We start from the raw sequence: 27,845 nt of genomic DNA, 5'->3' as shown, positions 1-27,845 counted from the left end.
CCATAAATTCTCTGTCATAAATCTGATCATCATAGTAATTAATCAGACTGAAGTGATGGCCACTGAAGGGCATTTGTCATTTTATGGCATCCACATTTTCACTTGTGGAAATATTTTCTTCTGTGTCATTTGTTCAAGCAAAACAAGAACTTCTGGTTTCTATGTTGCTATCCAAAAGTAGCAATAAGAAATTATTTTAGTTCTTCAAGCTAGTTCCTAGTGGATATGTTTCTCTATGCTATTGAGGTTGCCAGAAATTCTTATGGCAAAAAGGATGAGTAAAGGGTTAATTTTACTTCATCTCAAACATGGGGAGACTATTGCCTTGTAATATGGGGATTTCCAGTGCTGCCACTCAAACACCTTTCTCTAAAAATCATAATGCTAATTTAAGTGTTACAGAATGTGAAAAAAGAGCTAAAGGAAGTGTCTTATTAAAAACATCTTCCTGATTTGGGAATAATGATGGCCAGCAGGTAACAGTAGAACAGTGTGAGGATCTGTGTCATAGCTTGCTATTGCTCTCCCTTGCTGATCCGTCTCAGACATCAGCTTGGAAATGACAGTGTGTGAGGATATGGGTTTGCTTAATTTCCCTTCCATTTCCTTGCCTGGTGTCCATTTTTGCCTAATGCCTGGGGACAAGTACAATTGTAACTATGGTGTGCAGCCAATAAATCTCCATTTCAAATGTTTGCAGTTTTAGCCTACAAATGTTTCCATTCAGACCCAGTTAATTCTTGAAAACAATGTTACCAGGTTTGGTAGTGATTTTGGGGGTAAAATTCATATCTCTATTAGCAACACTCACATGTCTGATTCATTTTACACAGAGCAGTGAGGTGACATTGTGTCTGGATTACAACAGGATGCAGATTCAAAATTCCACACTCTTCTCCCCTGGGCAACATCATGGTTCTTTAGGTCCATGTGGATTTGGGAAGCCTTAATTTTTTATTTGTTCATCCAAAACTGTGATAATATTTAATAATTCCTGACAGCTGCCTGGCACAATTTCATTAACATGTGCCTAAATCCTGACAAGCACTAATTAAATCTGGCCAACAAACCTCCCATTAATTCACACACCCCACTCACCAGTAGATGGCCTTGGTCACAAAGCTATTGTGGCTGGGAAGTAACTGATATTAATGAGAATGTAAGTGGGGTAAAGGATAAAATGGTAGAAGCATTAAGTGCTATTTAAATAATTTAGATTTGTCTTATTAAAAAGTCTTTCTATTTTTCCTGGCTTTCATCACGAGTCAACGATAGTGTCTTGTGTTGTCTCTGCAGTGCCTGCCCATTTTAAAGTGGCAATTTATTTGCATTCTTAATGTGGGAAAGGTGTGCTGTACATGTGAATTCACACAGGCACCTCTGTGTCTGACAGTAGCAAAGCTGAGTTTTAATGTTCACATTCTAAAATATTTTTATCATGTTGATTGTGATTCCTTTCCCTACTGTCCCAGCATTGTCTGATTACTTCAAGGGACACATTCAGCTTTCTCCAGTTTTTAAGGCATGTTCAAGCTTGACCTTATCATCACTTCAGGTTATATTTAGTTAATTATTTTGAGGTCTTATGGCTGGAAATCTGTTTAGTAGTGAAAGTCATATTTTTTATCACAGTAGTGATCACACTCCTTCAAAACTTCACAGCTCCCCTGCTTTTTTTTTTGTTTGTTGTGTGGTTAAGCTTGATTTCTGCCCCATGTACCCTATTGGCTGCAGGTGGGGGCTTTGAGATTCCTCACAGGCTGTAGTGACATGATGGCTCACAGCTTACAAGAGATGGGATAGGAGAGTGTGTAGTGCTTTTAGTTTCATTTCTCCCTCGTACATGGGTGTGATAGCTGATCTCTAGGCACTGGACCACATGTAGACACAGGAAGAGGTACTTAGCTGTTAAAAAAGCAAACATTGCCTACACCGCTGTGCCTTTGTTCTTTAAGGGAAAAGCACCTGGGGCAAATGCTGTTGCACAGTGAGTATTGACTACCCTAAGTCATAGGAGTTCCCCTCCATGTCTTTTACCTTCATTTTCCATTGCTGGTGTGCCAGCCTTTTGGATATTTATAGTATTGCCATAGGAAAGAGGTTGGGTAAGTCACTGTGAACTTGTGCAGCGCTGTTGAAAACAGTCCCTTAATCACAATGCTTCTCTTAAAGTGTATTTTGTCTGATTTCAGTGGTGTGTGCTTTTCCTAATATAAAGTTCTCCTATTGAAGTTGTTCAGGGGAAACTGTTCTGCATTTTAATGGGAGCAGACTGTAACTTATTTGCTGCCTTTGAAGTTACTCCATCAGAAATAGAGGGAAGCTAAAGTTAGACATGCTGTATTTCCTTGTGTGCCATTTCATCCCTCCTCTGCTGTCACAGAACAAGGAACTCTTCATAGTGAGCTTGGTACTGTAGTGCCAAGAGGCACTATGAGGGAAGGGAGCAGGACAGGACAGCAGAGAGAAGTGCAGAGGAGGTGGCATTTCACCAAGGATTCAGCCCTTTGCCTTAAGGAAAGGGCTGTTTGGAAACAAGTGCTGTCTTGAACATTCCTCTAAATTATATTTTGCAGTTGACAGTAACCTTTTGCATAAAAGGTTCTGCTTGTGTATGGGAAGAAGTCTGACTTTTCAAGATGAGAGATAAGGTCCCACCTTGAGTTTGCAGAGATTTCCTAGCTGACTGGGGAGCTGTGGGAGAGGCTACCCAGGTTAAGGTGGGGTACATCAGAGCCACTAAAGGCTTTCTGCATTATGCTGGTTAGCAGCTGGCACATCCCTAGAAATCTGTGTGAAAAAGGAGAGGGGCAGGGAAAATGCCTTAGTAATTCCTCTCTTCTAAGCTTTCTGGAGCCATTTGGTAGGTGCAGCAGCTGTAAGGTCAGTGCCATTTGCCAAGTCTGGAAGTGGTGTAATTTGATAAAGTGGGTACCTTGTTCCAGCCCTTGGGGCTGTCCCAGTGTCGGGTTCTGTGCTTGCTTTTGGTATTAATGCTGTTTGAGGACCTTCACATTGCTCATCTGCACTACAGCCAGACAAGGTCATTACTTGTAATGTGTATTTAATTTCATAAACTGAGAATAGATGAATATAAATTATTCTTTGTAGAATATTTTTAAAACTACTTTCAAATGGACCAGGTTTGACAGATTGCAATATAAAGTGACAATCAAGCAAGTGAAAATGAATTTTTGTAGTCCAGAGCTCATGTCATGCATGCCATTGACCATTAACTAGGTGAACATCTAATCACTACTGGTGTGATTGGGATAGAAATTGTCATGAAGAGGTCATTGGAAGTGGATTGAAACCTCTTATTCTATATTTTCAAAGTATGTATATTATTAAAGTTTGTAATCAGCTTAGTGAAGGATTTTGTCCTTTTTAATTATCAGTGGGGTCACTGTCACTTAGGCCTACCTCAGGTTCAGCTCCCTATAACCGAACCCTCTGAGCTGTTAGCCTGCTTCCTACATTTTTGTCATTAGTGTCATTAAGTCACTTTTTTTTTTTTCTGGGGTAAGATATTTTTCATAGGGTAGAACAATAGGGAGGTTGCTGATCTTCTGGGTTCAGTGTGCCTTGCTTGTTGGTATAGGAATCCTGCCTGGTCTTCTGCTGAGATGTGCTCTTGGAAGGCATCATTCCTGCTGTTGTGAAGCAGTCTCTGCCTATGAAAGCACTGTGCAAACCCAGTGGTGTGAGAATTAAACTGTGTGATTTCCATCTTGCCATAAGGTTCCAGCCCTCCATCTGAGAAGGTAATAAGTACCAGTACTTGTAAAGATGTAGGACTGTGCTGGCTTGAATTGTAAACTTACTGTGTATATACTTAAAAGTTTCATAAGTCTGAATTTCAGACTTAATCAGCTGCATTAAGACAGTAATTATAATAAAATCTTAGCATAATTTCTGCTGTAAGAGTAAGGGAGGGCTTTTGCCTTTGTTCATGCTGTTCTGTGATGTTTTTTGTTTGTATTTTGTTTTTTATTCTCTCTTAAACACCAGCAGTTAGTCAAGGCTAGGGAAAGTGCTCATTATGTAAGATATAGCATAGACATCTAAGTGAAAATTAGATTATCTGTAATTTTTACATATTGCATATTCTACTTTTAGATTCTGTGTTAGAAGTGGGGTTTTAATGCCAAATTGGTAACATTGACTGACTTTCTCTGCAGTGGAGGCAGTTGTTTCCTGATGGAATCATTTGCATATGGTTTTGCCCAGTTTTCTGCCAGTGCAGCTTGTGCTGCAGGGTCTCCTGCAGTGTACAATTTAATCTCTTGCTTTCATTTCACTGAAGTGTATGGGTTTCAGCAGGGGTAGCTGGGTGAAAGTTAGTGCCTGCATTATAGTGGAGATCTGCTTAAGTGATCTAATGGTTCCTCCGGGCAAAGTCTGTGAAATTATAATAGCAGAAATAGAGAGAGGAAGGGGATCAAAGGTGGGTGGTAATGCAGGATTCATATAAAAGGGAAGCTGTGTGTATTCTCTCTCTAGAGCAGAAGCTGAAGCAGCCCTGAAATGAAAGTAAGTTTAGAAAACTTGAGAAAAATAAATTGTGAGAAGGTTGGTTTTCTGACTGGAGGTTGTTCTCTCAGATAAAAGGCTAGAGAACTCCCTCATACCTGAGGCAAGGAGAATTTCTTGTAGGATTCTGAGGTGGTGTCCTGGGATCAGGAAGAAGCAAATTATAGAGGAATTATAGTGACTTGCCTCAGGCGTGAGAAAGGTCTTTGGAACACTTTATAAAATGAAGACACACGTGCTGAAATCTTCACTTGCAAAAAACAGGGATTACTTCTCTCCAGCAGTAGTCACTGCCTTCTCATGAGACTGTCTGATACATTTGGTCTGCAGTCAAATGGCCTTTGTGACTTTATTTACTGTCACACAATCTTCTTTCCTTGCACATCTAGCAGTGGGTATTTGAGATGAGCTGCTGATCCTCATTCACAGATGCACTAATCCCATTGCAGTCTCAGAATCAGTTGTCTTTTCTCAAAAATCTCAGTATCTCTAACAGCCTAACCAGGGCTGAACATGGTGCTGCAGATGAGCCCACAGTATTTATCCAGTGTGTTGGAATAATTTCCTCTAATTTCATATTTAAGAATTCTCAAGCTTAGTTTGCAGGATCTTGTTTCTTCTGTTAAGCATAGTAGCAGAGTACTTGAGATTTCTCCCCAGCATTATTTTTGACCCTGTGTGTGACCAGCAGGGATTTCTTTCCTTGTTTAACTGGGGTTCTTTTGTCCAGTCACACATTACAACCATAGATTTGTTCTCCCCTTGTTTTTAACCTTGTGCATTCCTACTCTCTTTACTATATTCAGTATGCTCTCCCTTCTTTCTTGTTCCTTTTGCTTTCATTATGGTGCATTAAGTGATTATTTCTTTCATCCTGTGCCCAGAAAAAAGATAAAATCTGTGTTTCAAAGATTATGCCCAAAGCTACTTAAAAAAAGATTTGGTGATTCAGATATTCAAAAAATGGCAGAGAAAGGCCAGCTTAGTTTCCTGTACTCAGATTTTCATGAGTTCTTATCTTGCTGCCTGTCTGCATGTCTCTGCTAGGACAGGCAGAGCTGTGTCACTTGAAGTAAAGGCCTGTCTAGATGCCAGTGATTCTGAAAATTGGCCAGTGTACCATGTCACAGTTGTGTACCCCCTCCTGCTCTGATCTCTAGTCATATTCTTCATATGTGAATTGATATCCCAACTCTCAATACAGTTAATTTGATACATAAAATTTCTGTGTCCATTCAAGCACTAATCCAGCCAATTGTTTGAGCACAAAAGACCTAATTGTTTGCTTTAGCTTTCCTGCTGCTTTACTAAAACAGTGACCCTTTAACTTATATTTACATGATCTTTACTTTTTTGCTTAAATTTTTCTTGAACTTTCACTAGACATTTACTTAAAAAGTGCTCCCAGTACCATTTGAGTGTAGAATGAGCTACAAAGCAAAGAGGATTTTAAAAGGATTCATTTAGATACATAGTGTTGCCTACTTGCTTCATAGCTGGTTTGCTGGGCTTTGTGGTTTGGAAGAGCAGTTGTGGGGGAGTTTTGAATCGCTTTCTCTTCTAATTTCATGTTTGCATTCACAACAGGCTGCCTGTTTTAGTAGTCTTTTATATTTCTCCCCAGTGGACTATATTTCCTGTTTTCTTTGTGAACATCACCATATGTAATTGCTTTACCATTCTTGCTTTCTTCCTGAATGATTTGGGAACTATTTTGAAGCCTTTATCCAGATATACATCCCTCTCCCAAGTGTATGAGCTCTCTTATGTTCCCAGGTTAGTCCTGAACAAGACTGTTTTGAAATATGCACTTTCACATATTTTGGTTTTTTTGCCTGCCTTTCTGTTGCATTTCTTGACAGCACTATTGCAGTGCCTGTGCTGATGCTACAGCTGTTTGGAACACACAGGTATCTGAGGGAAGCGGCTTTATGCTGTCACTTCAGTTATTCTTTGACTGGTAGTCCTGATTATTGATGAAGACCACATCTAAATATATGGTCTTTGTGGATTTGTTTGTGTATTGGTTTTTATGTTTTGGTTTGGGTTTGCTGGTTATGGTTTTTTTTCCTTTTTTTTTTTCCAAATGCTGCATCCACCTTAATATTTCATAAAGTAAATAAATGTATAACTTCTGAATAAACGTATAACTTCTGTCATCAGAGCCTTAAATGCCTGAGGTTCTTCCTGTTTCATATTCACAGGGCTGAAATTGCACATAATTAAAATCCTGTCATTTCAGCATGAATTATTTTATTGAATCATATTTTATTCACATGCCTTTTCTCTTTCAAGGTTCTCTGGTATGCATCAAACACTTGCACATTAGTTGTACAGTCTGCTGTAGCAGCTTAACTAGGATTAATTTCTTATGCTTGTTAGTTTGTGAAACAGCTCTGGTTTTGAGTTTTAGCTTCTGTGTTTTCCATGCTTCACTTTTTCCTCTTCAGTTTTTGTTTTTCCCCCTAGAAATTGTCTTTTCATTAGATACTTGTATTTCTAGTCTTAAATGCAGATCAAAATCCCTAAAAAGAATACACTATATGTGTTAGGGGATTAAATGTAGCATGGTTGCTATAAATTACTTAATAGCTTTCTGTTATTCACATCCTGTTATTCTCAATGCCATATTTCATCCTAATATTCTTAATGGCAATTTCTACCAATGCAAACAAGCAAAAGCAAATAAACGTGGAAGAAAAGTCACTTTGGAAATTTAGAAATACTGTCCTTGGTCAAAGAGCACTGATGAGAGATAGGGATTTGTTTTATTTTGTCTTCCCAGGAAGAGCAGACTGTGCTGCCTGGAGTTTCTTCAGGCACTGTGCAAGCTACTGCACAGTTAAGATTATCCTGGGATGGGTCTGCCAGAATTCTTAACCATGGACTGTAGAGCTGTGTGTCGGCATCCTTAGGCAGTTTTTAAAATAAAAGGTGCCAAAGTAAGTCCCCATGGGGCACAAGGCATGAACACTTCAGAGGGGTCAGAAAGCCCATGTAAATATATGACATGGTGGCACAGTAATCGTGGTGTTTAAAGTGTTGTTTCAATTTTGCTCATCTTCCTCATGCTTAGTTTTTGGATGTAATTGTAATGAGAACAATTGTCCTTCTCGCTTGCTTCACAGCTTGATGTTTTCCTGGTTGTGACTGTTTAACCAGATCACAGAGAGTGGTTTAACAGTGCATCTCATGCACTAACTCTAGTGTAATTTCAGTGAGGATATGGTACAGACACCTAACATATATATCACCCCTAAAAAGGTGTTGCTTTCATGCAGAAATGTTTATGTATGTCTGCCCTGTAAGCCAACCATGGTAACTGGTCTTTCTAAACAACTGAGAAATGAAAAACCTGTTTTGTGTGCAACTTTCAGAGCATTTTATTATGTTCATTTACAGATGGAAATGGGGCTGGGTGGAGGAGTTCTTGGGTATATCCATGTTCACTTGCTGAAGTCAATGGGAGAATACAGTTCTCCAGTCTCCAGCTAATACAGTTTCTGTGGGGTCAGAGCTTTCCTGCCAGTATTTGTGCTTTTAAAGTGTGCATTTTGCTTGTTTGAGGCCTGAGAACTCTGTTTCCAAAAGCCTCAATACCTAAAGTTTTGCAGTGACTTCAGCAATGCAGCTGCCTAATACCATTCACTGAAGACACTCATGTAAAAAAATCATGACTCAAGACTTCTTATAAATGATTCTTTGATTTCAGTGTGCTTCAGAATATTCTGCAATTCACTGATGAGCCTGGGCACTCAGGGTAAGGTGCTGCTGCACATACTAGCCCCAGTGCTACCAAATATTCCATAGAAGTACCACAGATGACAGTCTCACTCTTGCTTTTAAGTTCTGTGAATTTCTAGGAATTTGTTGTTTGTGTAGGGTTCAGCTTTTTGTTTGTTTGGGGTTTTTTAATCAAAATTATGACCACAGCGCTTGCGCTTGTCACCTTGTAGGCTTTATAGTTCCAGTTTTAGATTCCTTTTATAAATCTGAGCCTCAGTTCCCCAGTATGATAAGTTTTACTAAGTACTGCTAGGAACATGTTTTTGAGCCTTACTGTCCATGTGGCTTTTGTTTCGGAGCAGGAGCGATGATTTTCATCTCTTCTCTGAGTGCAGTCCAAACCCCAGCTTTGCATGAAACCTGGCCTGTTCTACCCTATTGTGGTCTTGGAGCAGTAAAATAGTTTCTCTGGTGTTCTGTGGGGAACAGCCTGGAGCAGAGCTGTATCTACAGCACAGAGCAGCTGTATCCTGCTTTCCTCAGCGCAGCAGAGCTCTCTGAGCCAGCCCTCTCCATGAACCAAGCTGTCCAGTGTTTGTATTTCAAATACTACCCTGACCTATACACTAGACTAAAGCTTCCTGTTCTAATATTGATTTAAGACTTAAGCACCAGTGGCTTATTTTTTTACATTATCATTCTCTTTCTTATTTACCAGTTCCCTGGGGTATGCAGAGAGCCATAGTCAGGCCTTCCTAGCAGCCAGGATGAGAGGAGGGGAAAAGCACATGAAGGACGTTTATGAAAAGAGACAGAGCTTGAATTGCCATGCAACTCACAGAGTATTTCAGTTCAGCAATCAAATTGTGTACTGTACTATTTGCCAAAAAAGAAGAATCACAGTACTCATTCTCTTGAAAGCTCTCTCCTGCAGGAATTTGTTAGCTTACTTTAAGTTTCATATTATTTATAAGCTCTGACCCAGACTTCTCAATAACTGTTCCCAAAGCATTAGAAAAGGAAAGTAGAAGGACTTCCTGCTTCATGTATCTGGTTAACAGCTGTGCCTCTTAGAGGAAGGAGAAAATAGCCAGTAGTGATAAAAGCTCACCCTCAGAGTAGCACTGCTGCAGTGTGAGCTGCCTCTCCCGGGTATCCTCACGTAGCAGCACTCACTACAGTGCTCTCAAGTGCAGCTTGCAGAAAACATTTTTATTGTGGGCAAAGAAAGGTTTACTCATCCTCCTTGCCCCACCATTGGCTGCATATTCCCTCTATTACTTCTTTGTTGTTTTTAATGTTTAAAAAACTGCTAGGCTGGGCTTCAAGAGAAGTACAAATGCTCAGAGGTAATTGGGTTCTTTGCTCAGATATTGCCCTGGCTCATCAGTTGTTAGTGTTGTGAAAGTGTGGGAAACCAGTTTTATTGCATCTCTGCATGTGATCAGCCCTGCAGTACTGGGTTGCCTTCTTTCAGCAGCAGCTCTCCTTGTGGAGCCTGTCTCTGCAGTTGAACCAGTGCTTAAGCAGCCTCCTGTCCCCAAATGAGTCTTGTTACATCAGACCATCACCTGCATAGCTGCTGGCATCCTGAAATTACATATTCATTCTCCCCCTTCATTTTTTGTGGTTGTTCTGATCCAGTGTTCCTGAATACAAGCAGTAAAAATGACAGCAGTGGCATAATATTTGTTAAATGAATTAAACTCTGAGATCAGACTGCTTTTGGTTTATTTTATTCTGACTTTCTGAGTTTATATGTTCATTAAAGGCACATTCTGGAAAGCTTTTCTCTGTGATATTGAAGACAAGGACAGTGTCTTCCAGTGCCACCAAGACTGTCCTTAGTTCATATGCTTGTAGGAAATCAGGATTTAGGATCCATGTGAGGTATGATGAGAATCCCAGGAGTTGATAGCAGGGTGTACTTGTTGTTTGCAGATGGGGACAATACACAAGCATGAGCCAGCTGACCAGCCCTGCCTGTGCAAACCAAAAAAACATCCTCAGATCTTTCCATTTGAGCTTTGGCACCTGAGATTCTCTTTTCCTAAGCAGTACATACATTGCTTCAAGGAGGTGGTGACATTCTTGCCCAAACTTTGCCTTGTAAGTCAAAACCATCTAAATGCAATTCTAAAGGTTGCTGTCTCCTGAGGCTTAAACTTTTCCACCTTTTCTGTTTTACAATATTGAAAGTAGTTTACCCTGTGTGCATTTTTCTGACTTAGGAAGGGAAAGCATTTCTAATTCTTGCAACTCAGGAGAATTTTAATGCACTGGGAACACTGACAGTCTCTCAGTAATTCCCTTCAATATATATTTTATATTTATATATATATATATATATATATATATATATATATATAAACCCAACTATTAACAAATCTTCTCACTATTTACTAACACTGCATCTTCCATAAGACAAGGCCAGAATTCATAACAGTCCCTTAAGTATAAACAAGATCAACACCCAACCATTACTTTCTCTGTTAGGAAGAAAGGAGTGTAGAAGGGTCTTCTTGTATGGCAGACTTTTCCTCAGAATGTTTGATCTGTGTCCAAATGAAAAAAAAAGGATGCCTTTGTATTTAACTTAACTCAGTTTGTATTTCCCTGTCTAGAGTATTCCACTTTTAATAATAATTATGACATTTATTTCTCACTAGACAAAGAAGTAGCTACACAATGAAACTGGATCACTTCTTTTCAACAAACAGGAAATCCTCTTGACCAACTTAGTTCCTGCCCTAGAATATAATCTGTGGGCTTTACCTCTACTCATACCTCTTTACCTCTTTGCATATATCTGTGGAAAGTTGGGGGAATTAACAAGTTATCTAGGGAATTTTTAAGAATAAATTCCTAACCCTTAGCCAGTCTGTTACCTGGAATTTGTTAGCACTTCTGGAGTTTTGACTGAAAGAGCCAGGCTCCAAACTGAAAAGTTGTGTATTTTGAATAGCTTAAGGTAACTGGGATCAAATAGTTAGGAATGTTACTGTGGGTTAACATGACTGTTAGAGGATCTGGAAGGGGGTTATCTTGATGACCATAACACTGTGCTCCTGGCTGAGTAAGTAAACATCTCTGTGTGGAGTTCCATCTGCTGTTCTCTCAGGTGACAAATCACTTTGGTGTCTATCTTCCAGTTAAGGTGGTAGGCTACCTTACTGTCTTTATTTCCTTAAAAAAATCTCCCATTTTCTGTAAGAGAGCCACGGGGGGTCTTTATGTACATTAATTACCTGGACATTATGCATTTAAAGTGCTTTAGGAAGGATGTTGCAGAGAAACAGTGGATGGAAGTATTGGTTTGAACCTATCAGTCAGTTGCACTCCTAGGTTTTGAGATGTGAAGTTTCAAGCTGTGCAACACCTAGACTCTCTTCTGGCCTCTCTACCAGCTGGGGTTGTAATAAAGGAGGGCAGAACAGCCATGGTGTATCTCTCCTCCCTTAGATGATTGCATTTCCTTCATGTGATGAAGCAGTAGAGGAAAGAAATGGAGCAAAAGGGCTTCAGAGAAACTGGCTTGTGCTAGGGAAGCTTTCCTGGAAACATAATGAAGCACAGGATGTGATAAGCATAGCTCACAGAGAAGGAAACTGCTTCAGAAGGCTGCAAGGAACAATGCAGCATCACTTGTGGCAGACAACTCCCTTGGATTAGAATGCATTGGCTCAGGCTGAAGAAGAAAGACAATCTTGAAAGATGGTTTTGGAAAATTGTTATTGTTTATGTATGGAAAGCATATGTTCTTCCTTAGCAGTTGCATTTTGTGAGTCTGCATGCACTAACTAGAATTAACTGTTTATGAAGAGTGTGAAATGCTCCCTAGAGGTAGCATTTTTCCACTCCCTGTTTTCCTCTAGGGAGATGAACTGCCTTTCTAGTAAGCATCATTCCTGGAGCTGGAAGTATCAAGGGAAAGGAGTTGTGGGTGGGCACTTGGAGATCGCCTGGATCTGCAAAATACCTTTGTGCCATAAGGGAAAAGGGAAGCTTTACTGAGGGGCAAGGAAGAGCTCTGTCAGAGTTTAACCAGTACAAGCTCTCACAGGGGTGAGAATAATATCACCATGTTAAATATCTCTAAAATGACAAGACCTGGCAGTGAGACATCAATCTCACAGTCCTTCACAATGCCAGGATGAATTGCACAGGATAATGATGAGAAGGTTGCCCTTCTGCCAAGCTTGTTGCCTAATGCATTTGATGTTCCCAGTACAAGCTATTGCTGTGAATACTGCACAGCCACCCATCACTTAAGACTGAGGGACATGAATGTCTCTAGTTACTGATGTGAATGGTGGTGCTGGCATTATGAACTGTCCAATGACAAGCTGTTTTGTTCACTTACATGCATTATGAGGTTAATGAAGTTAATATTCTTAGTGAAACATTTATTTGAGTCAGACACAAGGCTCCAGTACAGTTTTGATTTTAAATTTCAAAAATATTGAACTTTGGATGAGTGGATTTTCACATGACACTTTCATTATTTTGCATTAAAATTCAGGTGGTTTTAATTTAGACCCAAATAATCTTTGTTGTACCTTAGAGATAACTTTGGCCTTGTACATTTATGAAAATTTGTGGTAGTTAATTCATGCTGCTGCTAGGAAGAAGTATGCAAGCACTGAAGTAGTTTAACCAAAACCAGGCAACGTGGTTTGCTGTTTTGATAACCAGTATCTTTTTCCATCACAGTGAAAGTCATCTTATGAACCTCTGACATTTGATGATCATTATGTCAAAAGTCTTTTGGGGTAAGTAAAGCAGACAACTTTTTTTAGTGCTTTCTTACTTCTCAGATTATACTGAAAATGGAAAAGTGTGACTGATAATATTTTAAACTTTAACTCTTTGTATGTATAGTTCTGCTTCCATTGCACATAGTTGCAGATACGCAGAAAACAGAAACACTATGATCTGCATTATCAAGTGACATGTCACAGATGACAGATAATTGTTAGGACTCTTGTTACCACGATCAAATGGTTTTGTACATGAAAAATGCTGATAATATATTTATAGAAAGCATATTTAATTCAGAGGATTTGTAAGCAAAAGCCCCCTTAGGCATGTTTTTCAGTTCTGTTTCAAGTGACTTGTCATAGCTGCAGACATTACAAAAGTGTTTTTAAATTATTTTAAGCTAGTACGTCTTTTCTTACAAAATTTGATGAGGATAATCTTACTTTGTTCTTGGCAAGTTTCATAATCACTGAAGTTGATAGGAATTATTTCACCCTTCTGTAAATAATATCCTAAACGGTTACACAAAGCAATGCAACTGTTTAGAAAAGGAAATGCTGTGTCATCATAGAAATCATAGGCAAGATTTAAGTTGGCAGACAGCTCTTGATGCAGGTTGAATGTTGCAAGGTCACTGTGTCCTTCCTGCCTGTTATTTGCTGAAAGAAGAATTCCTGGAATTCTTGATTATGACCAGAAACTCAAGCTGCTTATCTGAAAGCCACTGTGCCTGATGCCCTTAACATTATGTTTTAGGATTAGATCTTGATGAAAAGTGAGAAAGACCTGAAGACTCATCTTAATCTAAAAGATTTCATGCACTTTCATTTCTCAGATGGTTGAGTCAAATAGATTGCAAAATGTCTCTTTAGCTAAAATGTAATTCCTTGTAATAATATAGTTTAAATAAATTTTTTTAAAACACTGGGAAGGAAAGTAGACACCCAAATGTCCCTCCATTTTCTCTGGGTTTATGTGTGAAAGTAATACATCTGTGGCTCTGTATTCATATACCTGAGATCAGTGGATGAATGTTTCTTAGGAATCCCCTCCAGAACAGCATGTGTTACACACCACTACTGCTGTATTCTCAGAGCCCCACAAGCATAGGAAATAAAATGTACGTCCACTGCTCTTAGGATATGGTTTCCATCACAAGGCAGGGAGCAGTTCCAGAGGCAGGCTCTGAGAGCAGGCTCAAGTGTTGCCAGCAAGCTTGGAACACATGGTGCCTCTTTAGAATCCCTTCTTGGAGAAGAAGGATCCTTAAAATAGACTCCTTTTCTGTAGCACCATATGTAAGCTATTATCAATCAAAACTTTTCCAAACTCATTGTTTAACTTTCTATAAAGGGAACCTTCTCAAGCAAGAGGGAGCCCCCACCTTATGAAATGCAGAGGAAATGTGCTCACAACAAAGGAGGAGTCCTCCATTTTAAAACCCAGGGAAAGGTTTAGAGGTACAAGCAGAAAAAGGGGTTTATGACTGTGTTTATGTATTTTATATCTCTAGCAATGTGCCTCTTTAAAATGCCGTCCTGAAGAAGAGGGTTCTCTTGTTCTGGTTATATTTTTTGCTGTGTTTTATAAGAAGCTAGACAGTGGCTCACTGAAAGCATAGTTAACCCTAGTAACTTAATAACACCAAATTTTGTTGTTTCTTCAAGCACAAAGCAAGCTCTTCCTTTGCCTGCTCAGCATGAAAGCAGCCACTTTATGAAGCACCAGCTCTCTCACACTGTGTAGTGTGAGCAGCACGGAGCAAGTGGACTGTGCTGGGCTCTGGGCAGCAGCCCATGGCCTCCACACAGAGCCTGAAGAGCAGTTCTGGGCATGCAACAGAGCTTTGGGACCTTCAAAGGGACTTTTAACCCTCTATAACTATTGCTGCTGCAGTTTTTTTTCTTCATGGTTGTGGCAACAATGTTTATTTCTGTCTTGGAAGCTGGCTGCAGGGGAAGCAATTTTAGAGGCATCAGGTAGATTAGAACAATTTCTTGCACCGTTGCATAGCCATCACTTATGCCTTCTAGACAAAACCTGCAGTGCAAACATGATATTACCTCCTCAGAGAAATTGTAGCTGAGTTGCAAGTTTAGGCTTTGGAAAAAAACCACAAGTGCTTTGGACAATCGTTTCTTCTTTCTGCTTTTACTTCTGGCTTTTTTGGAGGTACATAGATCCCCAGTACATTAACTTAGTGTCTTTTAAGGCTGTGCTGCTACAAATACAAAGCATGTCCTTACATGATCTGCTGTGCCAGAACATGGCAGTGCTCCCATGAGCTGTCTTCTGCAGTTACCAGGGGCAGTCTGGTGAGGCCATTTACTGGAAGGGTGTTCTGATCACATCTATGAGGTTTCTAGGATGAGGTTTCTGGGGTAAGTGCTAGGATTTGAGTCTATATTGCTTCTGATATGCAATTGTTCTTCAATATGATCTCGGTCCATGTTACATACAGTGAAAATCAATAAAAAATGATAGGCTTTCTCTGCACTAAATAGGTGCTCAGACCCTCAGACTCTACATGTCTGGACCATGCTGGAAAATAGAGTGTGGTTGTCTGCCACCTGTTTTGGACAGAAACATATATCAATACTCAGATCAGCTTTTAGCTGTGAGACCAGAAATTGGTCTTACACAGTGCAGGTCACTGAAGATGATAATTGCTAGCAAATATTTCAGATGTGCTCAAAGTGGGTGGGATCTTAAAATCCTTTTTTTTTTTTCACTTAAGTACGAAACTGGGCTAGGTGCTCTTGGAAGTTTCAGAAGATATCTGAACAACTTTGCATGTCCAAGCCCCTGATCTCTGGGTAGGGCTGAAGGGACTTGTGCTTCTGTATTCTGTCTTCCTGGGCTTGGCCTTCAAGAGATGTCATTATGTCATCTGGGACTTCAGGGTTTAGCTTCTGTGAAGTAGCTCTTTTTTTTTTTTTTTTATTAACTGTTATATTGAGAATTGATGTGCTAGTTTTCAGCATTTTGATGCAAAAAATGAAGCTGTTAGTCTTATTAGTTCAGTTTTGTAAATACTGCATTAGCTTCCAAAAGCCATGTGTAACTACTCAGGATATATTTTCTAAAACTGCTCAGCAAGCAATGCCTTTGAGACCAGTGTGATTTATGAAGTAATCTGTGTGTATCAGCCAGCTCAGTTCTTTCAGTTCTTGATAGATAGTTACTGAGATTAGTTATATGTGCCTAATGATCATCCAGGAAATATACCTAATCCAGGAAAAGGGCAAGAGGTGTGAGACGCTCTGAGCCAAAAAGCTTCTGGCTAAATTCTGCCATACTTCCAATGCAATGTCCTGTTACACACCAAAAACTGCCTATACTGCAGTTGGGAACATCGTGACTGCATAATAGTGAGTTGAGAACTGAACCCCTTAAATGAATAACATGTCATTGCTTTTGGAAATAGTGAATAACTGAAATAACAAATCTGGTCAGTGGAGAGCGTCTACATCCAGAAAGCTAAAATGGGAAAATAATTTAAAGTGAGGAAGTTCTTTAATACATTACTTTGAACAGCAACCCAGTTAAAAAATTGGATCAGATTCACAAATCAAAATGTTGCATTTTTCCATAAAGCTGGATCTCTGCAAAGAAAAGCAGTGACAGCTTGAGAGTACCTGTTTTCTCTCAAACTCTGCTAGTCTTTTGAAAACTCCAGGGCATGCTTCATTTTAGTGCAGATTTTTTGAGTCCCTGCAGGATTTCACTAAATTAGTAATACTCCCTACAGGGAATTTTTCCTTTCTGATCTCTGCTCTAAGCAGTTAAATAAAACAGGGGTTAGTAATGGGAGCTTAAGACTCCCACTCAAGCCCATTGTGGAGGTGGGCTAGCAGGGGGAAAGTACAGATGTCCAGGATGTGGTTCTGGCCATCCTGTTTGTAGTGCTTGTGCTCTAGACAGCGGTGCAGGTTAGCCTGGCTGGCTGCTGTGGTTGTGGCAGCTGTGGGGAGCGTGGCTGGCTCCTCATGCAGGAGAGCACTGGAGAGAGCTGTGGGGGCATCTCCCAGTTCCAGTGACAAAGCTGTGCACAGAGCAGCTGTGGCACAAACCTGTGCTGAATGTGCTCCCAGAATTAATCTGTTTCATCCCAGAGACATTTTGGACACTGAGGGGATGGCTTAGACCATTGACCTGGAGCTGAAAGTTGTCCCCTGAATAATCACTTAATCTCTGGCACCAGCTAAGGGTATGTGTTGTAACCTTATGGGACTCTCTTATTAAATTAGTTGAGAGGGGAGTGTGGGTTTTGTTTGGCCTTTTTTTTTTTTCCCCTAAAAATACTAACAGGAGGTTGCTCCAGGTCTTTAGCAGTTACCTATCTCAAGCATAAATATTGCTTTGCTGATACTTCCATGACATCACCTTTTTTCACTGCCTACTGTACCTAGGACCTCTCAGTACAAGAATGAGTCTGTCTGCTTGAGATACACTTGTGCACCTTTGTGGAAGCACAGATGTTTGTGGGTCACAGATGGTATGAATCGGTTCAGTATAATTGGGACGCTTGTTTGATGTGCACCAGAGAGTAATTTAAAAAATCAAGCTCCTGTCTTTGTCTTCCAATCCTATCCTCATTGGAGTTGCCAGACAAAAGAAGGCACTTAGCTGAATCTTGATAGACTGCACAACACATAAAAATAGACAAGATGGGGAGCTATAGTAGTGGAACTCATAGATTCACACTAACCAGCCCGTTTTGGACAAAGCCAATGTCCTGACTTTCAAGTGGCCAAACATGGGTGACTTCCTCCCTGCCCTGGGCACCGTTTTTTATACTGGACAAAATTATCATTTTGTCTATGGATTATATACTTTAAGCTTTTATGTATCTTTCTAAGATTTTTGAATGCTTATCATTAGTCTATATATTTTTGAGCCCAGAAATACATTTTAAAGCAGGAGGTAATTTGCTTGTTGAGCAACTGAAGTCTATGTTTTGCTGCAATGCTCTCTATACCAGGCATAGCTGATAGTGGTGGTCAGTTTTTGGCATTTCACTCACTGTACCTTTTCCCCTTTCCCAACCAAGGTGTTTAGGATTCCTATCAAGCCTGCAATTAGACAGGAGTAAACAGAGTAAGAAGTATTTTTATAGAGATGTTGGATCTTTAACAAAGTTAAAATTGTTATAAACGTGCATATCCAAGTTCACTAGCATGTAAATCCTTTGATTGTTTAGTTTATTGAGCATCTCTAGGTTTAGGATTGACTCATCCCTGTATTCAGTCACATGGCCAGATGCCCAGAACTATTGTTTTGCAGAAAAAGTGGTTTACAGTACTGCTCCAACATTGTGTGGGTTTGTTCTGCCCACATGTGCCTACAAGTATGTAAAAAGCTAGCTGTTTGCAAACTTCTTTGTGTCATGTGTCCTGTGTTAAGGACAGTGACATGCCACTTCCACTCAGGGACACCTGTTTGTCTGCATGGATGGTAGCTCCTCCCAGTAGTGATCTCAACTGGTTTTTAGTTAGAAGAATAATTGTTTGATGCGACTTTTGCTGTCTTTAGGACAAATTGCTTGCTGTACTACTTGAAAAAAAATTCATGTTTGCCTTTTTTTTTTTTTTTACTACTTCTCTCATGACTGTTTCCAGACAATTTGCACCTTTATCTACTCTTGCTTATACCTGCAGGAATCACAAGTAGCACCATAGGAAGCAATGATGACATTCGAGAATATTAGGAAGAATGTTAGTAAGGTGTGCACTGCAATGTGTCATCTTCTTGCTAAAGCAACCTGTTTGGGCATTGATATCTCTTTGTATCTCTCACTCTGATCCTGTGAAGTGCTTTTGCTGCCCTGGTTGTAAGTGAGATTCTGTGAATGTGAATTTAGGTTGTGCAAGGCCCCTGCATATCAGAAATGTGACCTAAACTCCTGTGTGCCTAGTCCATCATCAACACAAAGTCAAATGGCTCGGGTTAATCCACCATGAGGCACCTGAGCAGACAGTGGTAATACCCCATGTATGGGCTGTCATTCTTTTACCACTATGGAATCATACATTCATGGTTTCTGTAGCTGTTTGCTGTTTATTATTGATTAGTTTTTTAATTTGCAGAACAATGAGGAAGACATTAACTCGAGTCATGTATTCTTGCTCATCTGTGCCGATTCAACCTTGATCACAATTAAATTTGCTCTTTGTCTTTCAGCCATAAGATTTAGATCTTGTCTGAGTGAGAAAAGTATCCACAACTGGACATACATTCCATATTCACTGTGACAGTCAAATGATAGAAAAATGTGGCCATTATGCCATATGAGAGAGCAGACACAATAGAAATGATATCTTCTCTTTTTTAGTCCCTTGATAAAAGCATGAAGGCAGTACAATCCATCTATTATCATTGTCCTGGGACTTTATAGCAAGGCCTCCAGGCTGTAATTGCTAATTTTGTGGCAAGAAATCACAGCTATTTTTGCTCACATAATCCTCAAGCCAGTCAGGTTTTTTAACTGGCTTTTCCTCATCCCTACTTCTACCACTGTAAATTAGAGCAGTCTTGAAACTGGTTTGGAGGTACATTTACTACATGTATGGCTGTGGTTGACTGGAACACTTGTCCTCTGGATTTAATGGGAAATGTTTTGAGCTGAACAGAGTAGACTGTGTAAATCCAGATCTAAAAATATATCGATAAATTTTGACTAAGTAGAAACTCTACAGAGATCACCTGGCTTTTCTGAAGAGGTGTCACCAGTGAGGAGTCAGCTGATGGTCTCTGTTGATGTGAATGTCAGAAATACCAATAAAACTTGTAGAACTTCCAAATTTAAACTTGTCTTTCAAGTATATACATTTTTCTGTGTTTCAAAGGCGGTTGTTACTGGATTTTCATATGCACTGAAAATTTAGAGTCATTTTTCTGCTTGTAAAATAAAAAAAATTCTAAAGAAGCTGACAGTCATAGCCAATAAGTACATAATGCAAAGTGCTTGTCCAAACACATTCTTTCTAACTTACACCACATCCTGTTAGTCCTTTAATAGATCTTGTATGAATGGATAAAGCAGATTAGAGGGTCACCAACACCCAAAGCTATTTCAAAAAGACTTTAAACTAGATTCTACCACCAGGAGTATTCATTGGAGTTGGCTATAGTGAGAGTGTGATTGCAGATCCAACTTTGGACATTTTTCTCATTCCTGAGAGATCTGAAATAAGAGTGAAAGATTCTTAACTTCAAAGCAAAACAGATAAAAAGGACTTCTTTGGGTATGTCTAAATAATACTTACATTGAAATGATTTATTTGGGACTGCTAGTAAGGCTAATTCTTGTGATTAAATCAACATCTGAGAAGGAGCCCTGTCCAGTGTATGAGAGGAAATAAACTCTTAGCTCTGGCTGGAGTCAGAATTTTGGTCTTGAGTAGACAAGATCTGTGCTGGGATCAGTCTCTGCCCAAAATGAGCTTTCCCTTGGGGAGTTATGATGAGGTCAGTCAGGCAGCTAGGTGATAAGCAAACTCACTTCCTATCTGTCTGAATAGCCATATTTCCCTGGGCTATGCCTCCACAATATAAATGTGACAGGAGGCACTTTCTGTAGAATAAGGAGTGCAAAATAAGTTCTGCTCAGGTCCTTAGAAATATCTTTTGGGCTTCTTCCTCTTCATTCCCACCCTTCCCCAAATTCAGTCTAAGCAATTTATCCTGTCCTTTTCTGAATGCTTTCTCTTTGTTCACTTTGAGATGTAACCATCAGATGGTCACAGAGCTGTGTGTGTTTATCATTGCAGCATTTGAAAGTATGTAAATGACTTGCAGATGCTCTATGGGCTGTAACCAAACTTGGCTGTGTCAGTTTTAACGTGCACATGACAAAACCACACTGGCTCTGGACAGGCCTCAGTGTAATAAACTCTCTAGGTTCTCCTGCTGCATAAACACTTTTATGTTTTTATTAATTAGAAACAGGAGTCTGTTTCTTTCAAAGTTCATGTGACAGCTATCAGGCCAAAGAATGAGGTACATGCAATATCTGAATGGTAATATGTTGATAATACTGCCAGGGATCTGAAGTTTATTTTTTGGGAAATATATGTTTATGAGTGTGTTTGTGTATATATGTGTGTGTATATATATCTATAAAAGTTAAACAGGCATAAACAGTAAAGCTCCTGGAATATTTGATGTGGTGTATTTGCAGTTAATTCATTTCAGTATATATTTCACATGACATATTGTTGACCTTAAACTTTAGTGAATATTTTCTTGCCCTTATATCTTAATGTTTTTCAGCACAAACAGATCTTGAAGCTGCATTATGAATTGGCAACAGCACTGTGACTTACTGAAATAAAAATATAAGAGCAATCTGGTAATAATTATATAAATCTCCACTCAGAAAGGTCTTTAGGTTGGGTGTAATTAGGAGTATATATCAGTAACTTGTTTTATAGCACTGATGGCAATGTTTGAACATGAAATATTTTAAATAGCTGTGGCCATTTTAACTTTGGGCAAATGGGGAATAACGTTGTTATTGATCATTTATTGACAGATAAACTTGCACAAGTAGGTGAGAACATGGTTTGATTACAACAGTCCAATTACCTGAGTAAATTTTGTCAAGAAGTTCTTATCTGCTGTGCCAATCAAAAATAATTTTCAGAATTTCCTTTGGTTATAAATCACCATAAACTGTAACTTTCTGTGCACTGGTGTCACGTAAGTTGCAGACTGGTGGTGGTACAGAAGCCAGGAAAGAGCATGGAGAGAAGGCAGATGGTAATGAAGAAAGCCCCTCTGGCATGAAAGGGTGTGTTTGCAAGTTGCAGTGATGATGGAGGTAATGAACAAGCAGAGATTTGGGGCCCTTAGTAGGCCCATCTCTTGGGGCTGTAATGTTATTAGAGAATAGTGGGAAATTCAGATAAATGTTGACAAAAATTCCCTAAGCTTACTGAAGAAGCCAGAAATGTTGATGAATTACACATTAGTTGATGCTGACTGCTTCATAAAGACATGGCCTGGCTTAGCACTTATCATTGAATCTGCTTCCCTTCAAAATCTCATCAGCATCTATTGCAGTCCCAATCACTTTCCATCTCCAATTTACACCAATTTAAACTCCCCAAGAAGAACAGTTTAATATTTTCTTGTTTAAATTTCCCTTCCCATCAGAATCCCACAAGTCTTGCTGCTTTTGTCCTGCTTTGTGTGAAAAGGGCAGGAACATTTATCTCAAGTGAACTTTTCCATTTAATTTCTTAAAATTACTTTGTGCCTTGAAAGGATTGTGTGAGTTTTCTCAAAGTCTTTAATATTCAACCTATTCTGCTTTTTGGGAATATCATTCCTGAATGTTGTATTTTGTAATTCACCTCTATGCCTCTTCCGGGAGATGTTAAAATGTTTGTTTCAGGTAGTTGCTTAGGAGCTCCTTTCAGAATCTTGGCTTACTGGACTCTGCCCACCACTGATATGAAGGGGATAATGCTGTCAGTTCACTGCCCTTCTCTTGGCTGTGATCATGTACATGAAAAATATATGTATAAATACAGCAGGTTCTTTCCATGTTGCTGCTAGCAGGTTGACTGTCTTTCCCATGTTTTCCTCTCTCCTTAGAGAGAAAGTACTCCAAGTATATTCTGGAGACCAGGACTGTATTTTGACTGTGTAATTAAGAAATGCCAGCTGTGTTATCACAACTCAGTTTAAGGTTTTCCTAGTCTGGATTGTGGCATGTATGAATTATAAATGCTTGAAAGTGAGCTATTTGTGAAGCTCTAAAGGTGGATCAGAAGATTCCAAGTTTCTGCCCCTTCTGAAGTTTTTCATGATCTTGGATGAAATTATTTCATTTGTATGGCTCTCCTGCCTCCAGACAATAAGGACTGACTGGTCTGCTTTTCATCCAGTGCTTTCTGCACATGTGTGCTCAGACCCAAGCACTAGGGCACTCAAATGTGAACATGGCTTTACTGATACTGAAGTGCTAGATTAATTCTGTGTTTGTACAGCACCTAGCAGATGAAAAGCAGAGCATCATTTGGGACATCTAAGTACTATGGTGATACAAACAATGATGGTACATTTTACCATATAAAGAGGCAACGTGCATACTCTGTCAGTGAAGTCTGTTTTAGAAAATTAGCTGCATAGCAGATTGGAGAGAATTGCAATTAGCTATAATCACTAATGAAAAAGCATGACACTTTGACAAGGAAACAATTTAGGGGATTAATCTGCAGGATGGATGTTGATTGTGATTTCTAAAGAAAGTAAAAAGGTCAATACTGATACTAGAGTTTGTATGGCATTAAGATAATTAGATTGAGGTATCTTTTTATTTTGAAAAGGTCTTTGGTAGCAAGATAATATTAGTTCTGCAGAAACTATCACACTGAGGCTACAATATGATTAGTAGTATCAGTTCAAAAACTCATGCTGGATAGAAATCATTTGACAGAAGCTTTATATATTGTACTGCTGTTGGGACATTGAGCTGTAACTGCTGTAAGTGGCAATTTTTAAAATCTTTTAAAATAGCAAGGTTTGTTTTTCCAGTCAGCTTCTATACTGTTGCTCCACTGTTATTTAAATAAATGTCTGGTCTATGTAAACTGCAAGAAGATTAAGCATTTCCTAAAATTGCTGGTTAAAGCAAAAGAAAGGCCACATTTTTCCTCGGATTGATTCTGTTTGCCATTTGTTCCTGGCCCTAATGGAGCACTGGAGAGAGTGGCTCATGTGTCTAATGCTGGATGGCAAATTAAAGCCTGTGTGTCATTAGGGTTTTGGTTTTCTTTTAAATTCTCAGCTGAGCCAGTGTCTGAACAGCTCTGTACCTATTCTCAATCCTTTCCATCGGCATCAAAGCACAATCTTTTCAACAAAGCATCTGATTCATGAGACAACCATACAGGAGTTAAATTAGGAAAGGAGTGTGCCATATGCGGCTGGCTCATACGGATGAGTTGGATTCATCAGTTGTTTGGAGAAGGAAAGGTAGTGGGTGTTGGATGCAAATCTGTCCAGTGAAAACACTTCACAACTCACATCGTTTCCTGTGCTGGGATAAACTTGGGTGAAAAAAGCCTATTTGTCCTCTTTAATGACTTGCTTTATTCTGTGTCCACTTTCATCTTGTTAATTATGTACAAACACAGATTCTGCAAGGGCAGCGTCTTTGCACTCAGTCAGGACCCACCAAGACAGGCGCCCTTTCCTCACAGGAAATTCTCCAGAGTGACTTCATAGGCCTGGGGTTGTGACTGGCATCTTCTGACTTAGAGGAGAATGGAGATCAGTGAGGACCAGGAGAAAGGATAATATTTTTGCTTTTCAGCATCTTCTTTAAGCTCTACCCCTGACACTAGAGAATGACAGTAAAGCATGTGTCAGCTCCATAAACTCTAGTTTGAGACCTGAAAGCCTTTTCTCAAGGTTGTTTTATAACCCTGAAATGAAATGAAAAATGTTATATTATTTAGGACTGCAGAATGACAATCTCTCCCTTATGCTTCCAGATTTCTTGTTCCACCACAGCACCCTGAGCACTGCAGTCAGGTGAAAGCCATCAGGGCACTGACATGTTTTCAGCTAAGCTTGAGGTGCACCATCCCAGTCTGAAGGGTACATGGCACTTTCAGCACTGGAAATGCACAGTATCCAGTGGAAATCAGCAAAGTAACATTTACTCAGGCCTTTGTGCAATGTTCCTGTTTTCCTCTTGCTTGTAGAACTTTATTATTTCTATAAAGCACGCAGCCCTCTGTTATAATTAGATGCCTTTATATGACCCCAGGGTCACACACTTCTGGAGCCTGAGTCCAGCTGTACTGATAGCACTATCTGCTGTCAATGCTGGCAGCAAAATCCTCTGTTGGTGACACATCTACATCTCAGAGTGAGCAAAACCAACAGATTTCATTACCACAGGCAGCAAAGAATACACTTTCTTCTGAAGTCAATGAAATTCCATAAAGATGAAGGGCAAGGTTAAAGTGAAAACTGAGTTAAAACAAGAATTCAAGGAAGAAAGGAAGCTGGTGCCAATTACCTTCTTCTGCTCCAGTGTTTGTACCAAAGTAACCTCTTAACTTCTTAAGCAAAATACTATATTTGTTGTCTAGCATTCAGTCACTTAGAGGAAGCATTTAGTCCCCCATTTTATATGTGCTGTGATACTGTAATAGGATTTGTGTACTATTGACAAGTCAATGTGGAAAGAGTATTCCGTCCAGAAAAGCTTTGAACTTTTCCTTCAGAACAAAAAGAACAAATTAAGTAACAAATCTGGTTTCTATAGATTTCTGCTTCATGATTTATGCAAACTTTGACTTTTTTATAGTTGCAAAATTTAAAAGAGTAGCATTCCAACTATGTTCTCTGATGTCAAAAGCTGTTCCCTCAGCCAGATGCTGAAGATAGTGTCCTCTATTTAGCTGCCTGTTTCCTCTTAACTCTGAATTGCCCATTCCTCTGTCAACTTTGTTTGAAATCTGCTAATAAATTTACAAGTCACACAGGTTGTGAGCCTACATGCACAAAAAAATTACTCCTCCATTGTGACTGTCACAGTCCCATTTCCTTTGGGAACCAGCTGATTAACCCAACACAGAACTCCTTGAGCTTCCAGGAGGTGCTTTTTTTTTTTTTGGTTTTGTTTTGTTTTGTTTTGTTTTGTTTGTTTGTCTGAAGAAGATGTGTGGTTGCACCTCTGTGTTTGTTGAAATAGGTCCATACCCTATAACACAGACTTACTGAAAAACATGTCTTTAAGAGAAGTTTGGATTCTGACAGGCCATTCTTCCCACCACATGGTGGGCTGATACATGATTATATCCTGGTTTGTAGTCATTTGCCTTTCTTGTTTTTAAATAAAATACCATTATCTCTCCAGGTAAGATATTTTGAGAACTTTCTTACTGCTATCACAAGATTGTGCTAAGAATTAAGAGACTACTGAAAGTTGTGAGCTCTACTATCAGTTATATCCAAGTGAGAGTCTGTTGGCCCCAGCATGATAGAGGAAGATGTAAAGTATTAATTTATTAACTGTGTTTAATCTACTATTATACACCATTCTAGCAGGGTAAATATAGATTTCTTCCTTATAGTGAGGCTTGTGGAGTGTCATCCAATTCCTGTTCTGTGCTCCTGATTCTGTGCCTCTGAAGGAAAGACTCTCAACCCAAGCTTTTCTGCCCATGGAGGAGATTATTCTTTTTCCTCTCATTTGTCCCACTCATCCTTTTTCTTTTTCTTGGCCATACCAACACTTTCACTTCTAGAGCTCTGTTGCTTTAACAAAACAAGTGGGCTAATGATTGAGACATAACTGCGCACTGCTTTGAGGATACCTTAATGTGAGCACAGTCACATGTGAAAATGGCACATGAAAGATCTCACTGGTTTCTCTCATAGGTTAGGTTATTCTGCTTGCTTTACAAAAAAACACCTCAGCTATGATATCCGACAGGAAAGCTGAAAGAGTAACAAGGTCTCTTATAAACATCCATTGCAAACTCCATACAAATATCTAAGCCTTCTGGGCTAATCCCTGTACTAGACATGCAAGCTCATAGTGGTGCAGCTCTCTGCATTTCCGGACCTGTTTCCTATAAGAATAACCTGATTCACAAGGGCAGAAACACATGAGACATTTCCCTACTAGCCCTGACAGCAACATCCATCCTGCTGGTGGAAAGACCCAGGTTTTATTGGCCAGTGATAACCTCTCCCAGAGTTTGTAGTCTTTAAAGCTCAGATCAGGCTACTCTGGAGGGCCAAGAAGTTTGCTGCCTGCTGCTGCCCAGTAAAACTCTGTTCTGCAGGAACTCATGCAATTGGAGATCTTTACTCATGCAATTGGAGATGTGTCTGTGTAATTCTCTGGGAATCTGACTGGATGTTATTCAGTAATCTGTTCCACATCTCTGTTTGTAGGGGACTGTCAGGGTTTTTGCACTCAAGATATATAGCTGCTGTTCTTGCAATCTGTTGTGCCACTGCTCTGCTCTGCTGACCACCCTGTATGCAGATTTGGAGCCTCCATTGTTAAGAGCTACTTGTTGCAATAAAGTTGCTAATATTTTCTGTTTTGCCTTATCAATTGTAGCAACAACTAAGTTACTCACGTATGGCTTAAATATTTCTCAGACTGCTTTTTTGTTAACACTAGACAAATGCCTCTGGAAAATCTTAACATCCCTACCTGTCTGTAGTGTAGGACATAAGAGTTCTGGAAAAAAACTGTAGAATAGGGTCTGAAAGGCAAAATGCCTTGGTACTGTTACAAACATTACAACAGACTTACCATGGATAGATTATTTTGCCTCTTGGATTCGTTCTCTATTTCACTGTGCCCTTGTGTCAGTTTAGACCATGATTTCTGAGGAATGTGGTCTGTATTGTATATGTTCTCTGACTTTTGCTTCTGCTATAATGCAGTTAATGAATACTTTTTAGTGGCTGCAAATAAGCCACAGTCCGTAAGTGTTTAGCATCATTTATTTAGTGATAGATCTCTAGTGGTCACAGAAAAGCAATGTTAACTTCAGTGAAGAGATTTGCCAGAAGTATCTTTGCCTGCTCGTTCAGTCCATCGTTCTTGCCCATGGAGCTGCAAATGACACAAAGCATTCTTACCACCACTGCATCCTTCAGGGTGGGTAAACACACATCTTAGAGTTTTGGCACTTGTAATTGGAAGACAGCTCACTATAAGCTATTAAAAAGAGAGGGTTTTGGTACAGGTTTATCCTACCTTGGCACATGAGAAAATGGGACTAGTGAGTTCAGTGGCTTCTGGGCCAAATTTAGGACTGCTAGAAATGGGTCCA

General features: G+C 39.5%; 1 long non-coding RNA gene across 1 annotated transcript; it reads left to right on the top strand.

Annotated features, from left to right (window-relative positions):
* The first annotated feature begins 530 nt into the window (after positions 1 to 530).
* Positions 531 to 27,078, top strand: LOC137477312 (uncharacterized). The gene is made up of 3 exons (XR_011000922.1): positions 531 to 1,987; positions 12,973 to 13,031; positions 26,950 to 27,078. It is a non-coding gene; the product is annotated as an uncharacterized lncRNA (long non-coding RNA).
* The last annotated feature ends 767 nt before the right edge of the window (positions 27,079 to 27,845 follow it).

The sequence above is a fragment of the Anomalospiza imberbis genome, chromosome 7 (genome assembly GCF_031753505.1).
Source record: "Anomalospiza imberbis isolate Cuckoo-Finch-1a 21T00152 chromosome 7, ASM3175350v1, whole genome shotgun sequence".
Classification (NCBI taxonomy): Eukaryota; Metazoa; Chordata; class Aves; order Passeriformes; family Viduidae; genus Anomalospiza; species Anomalospiza imberbis.
The sequence above is the reverse complement of the archived record's forward strand: the minus strand, read 5'-3'. Positions and strand labels throughout refer to the sequence as shown.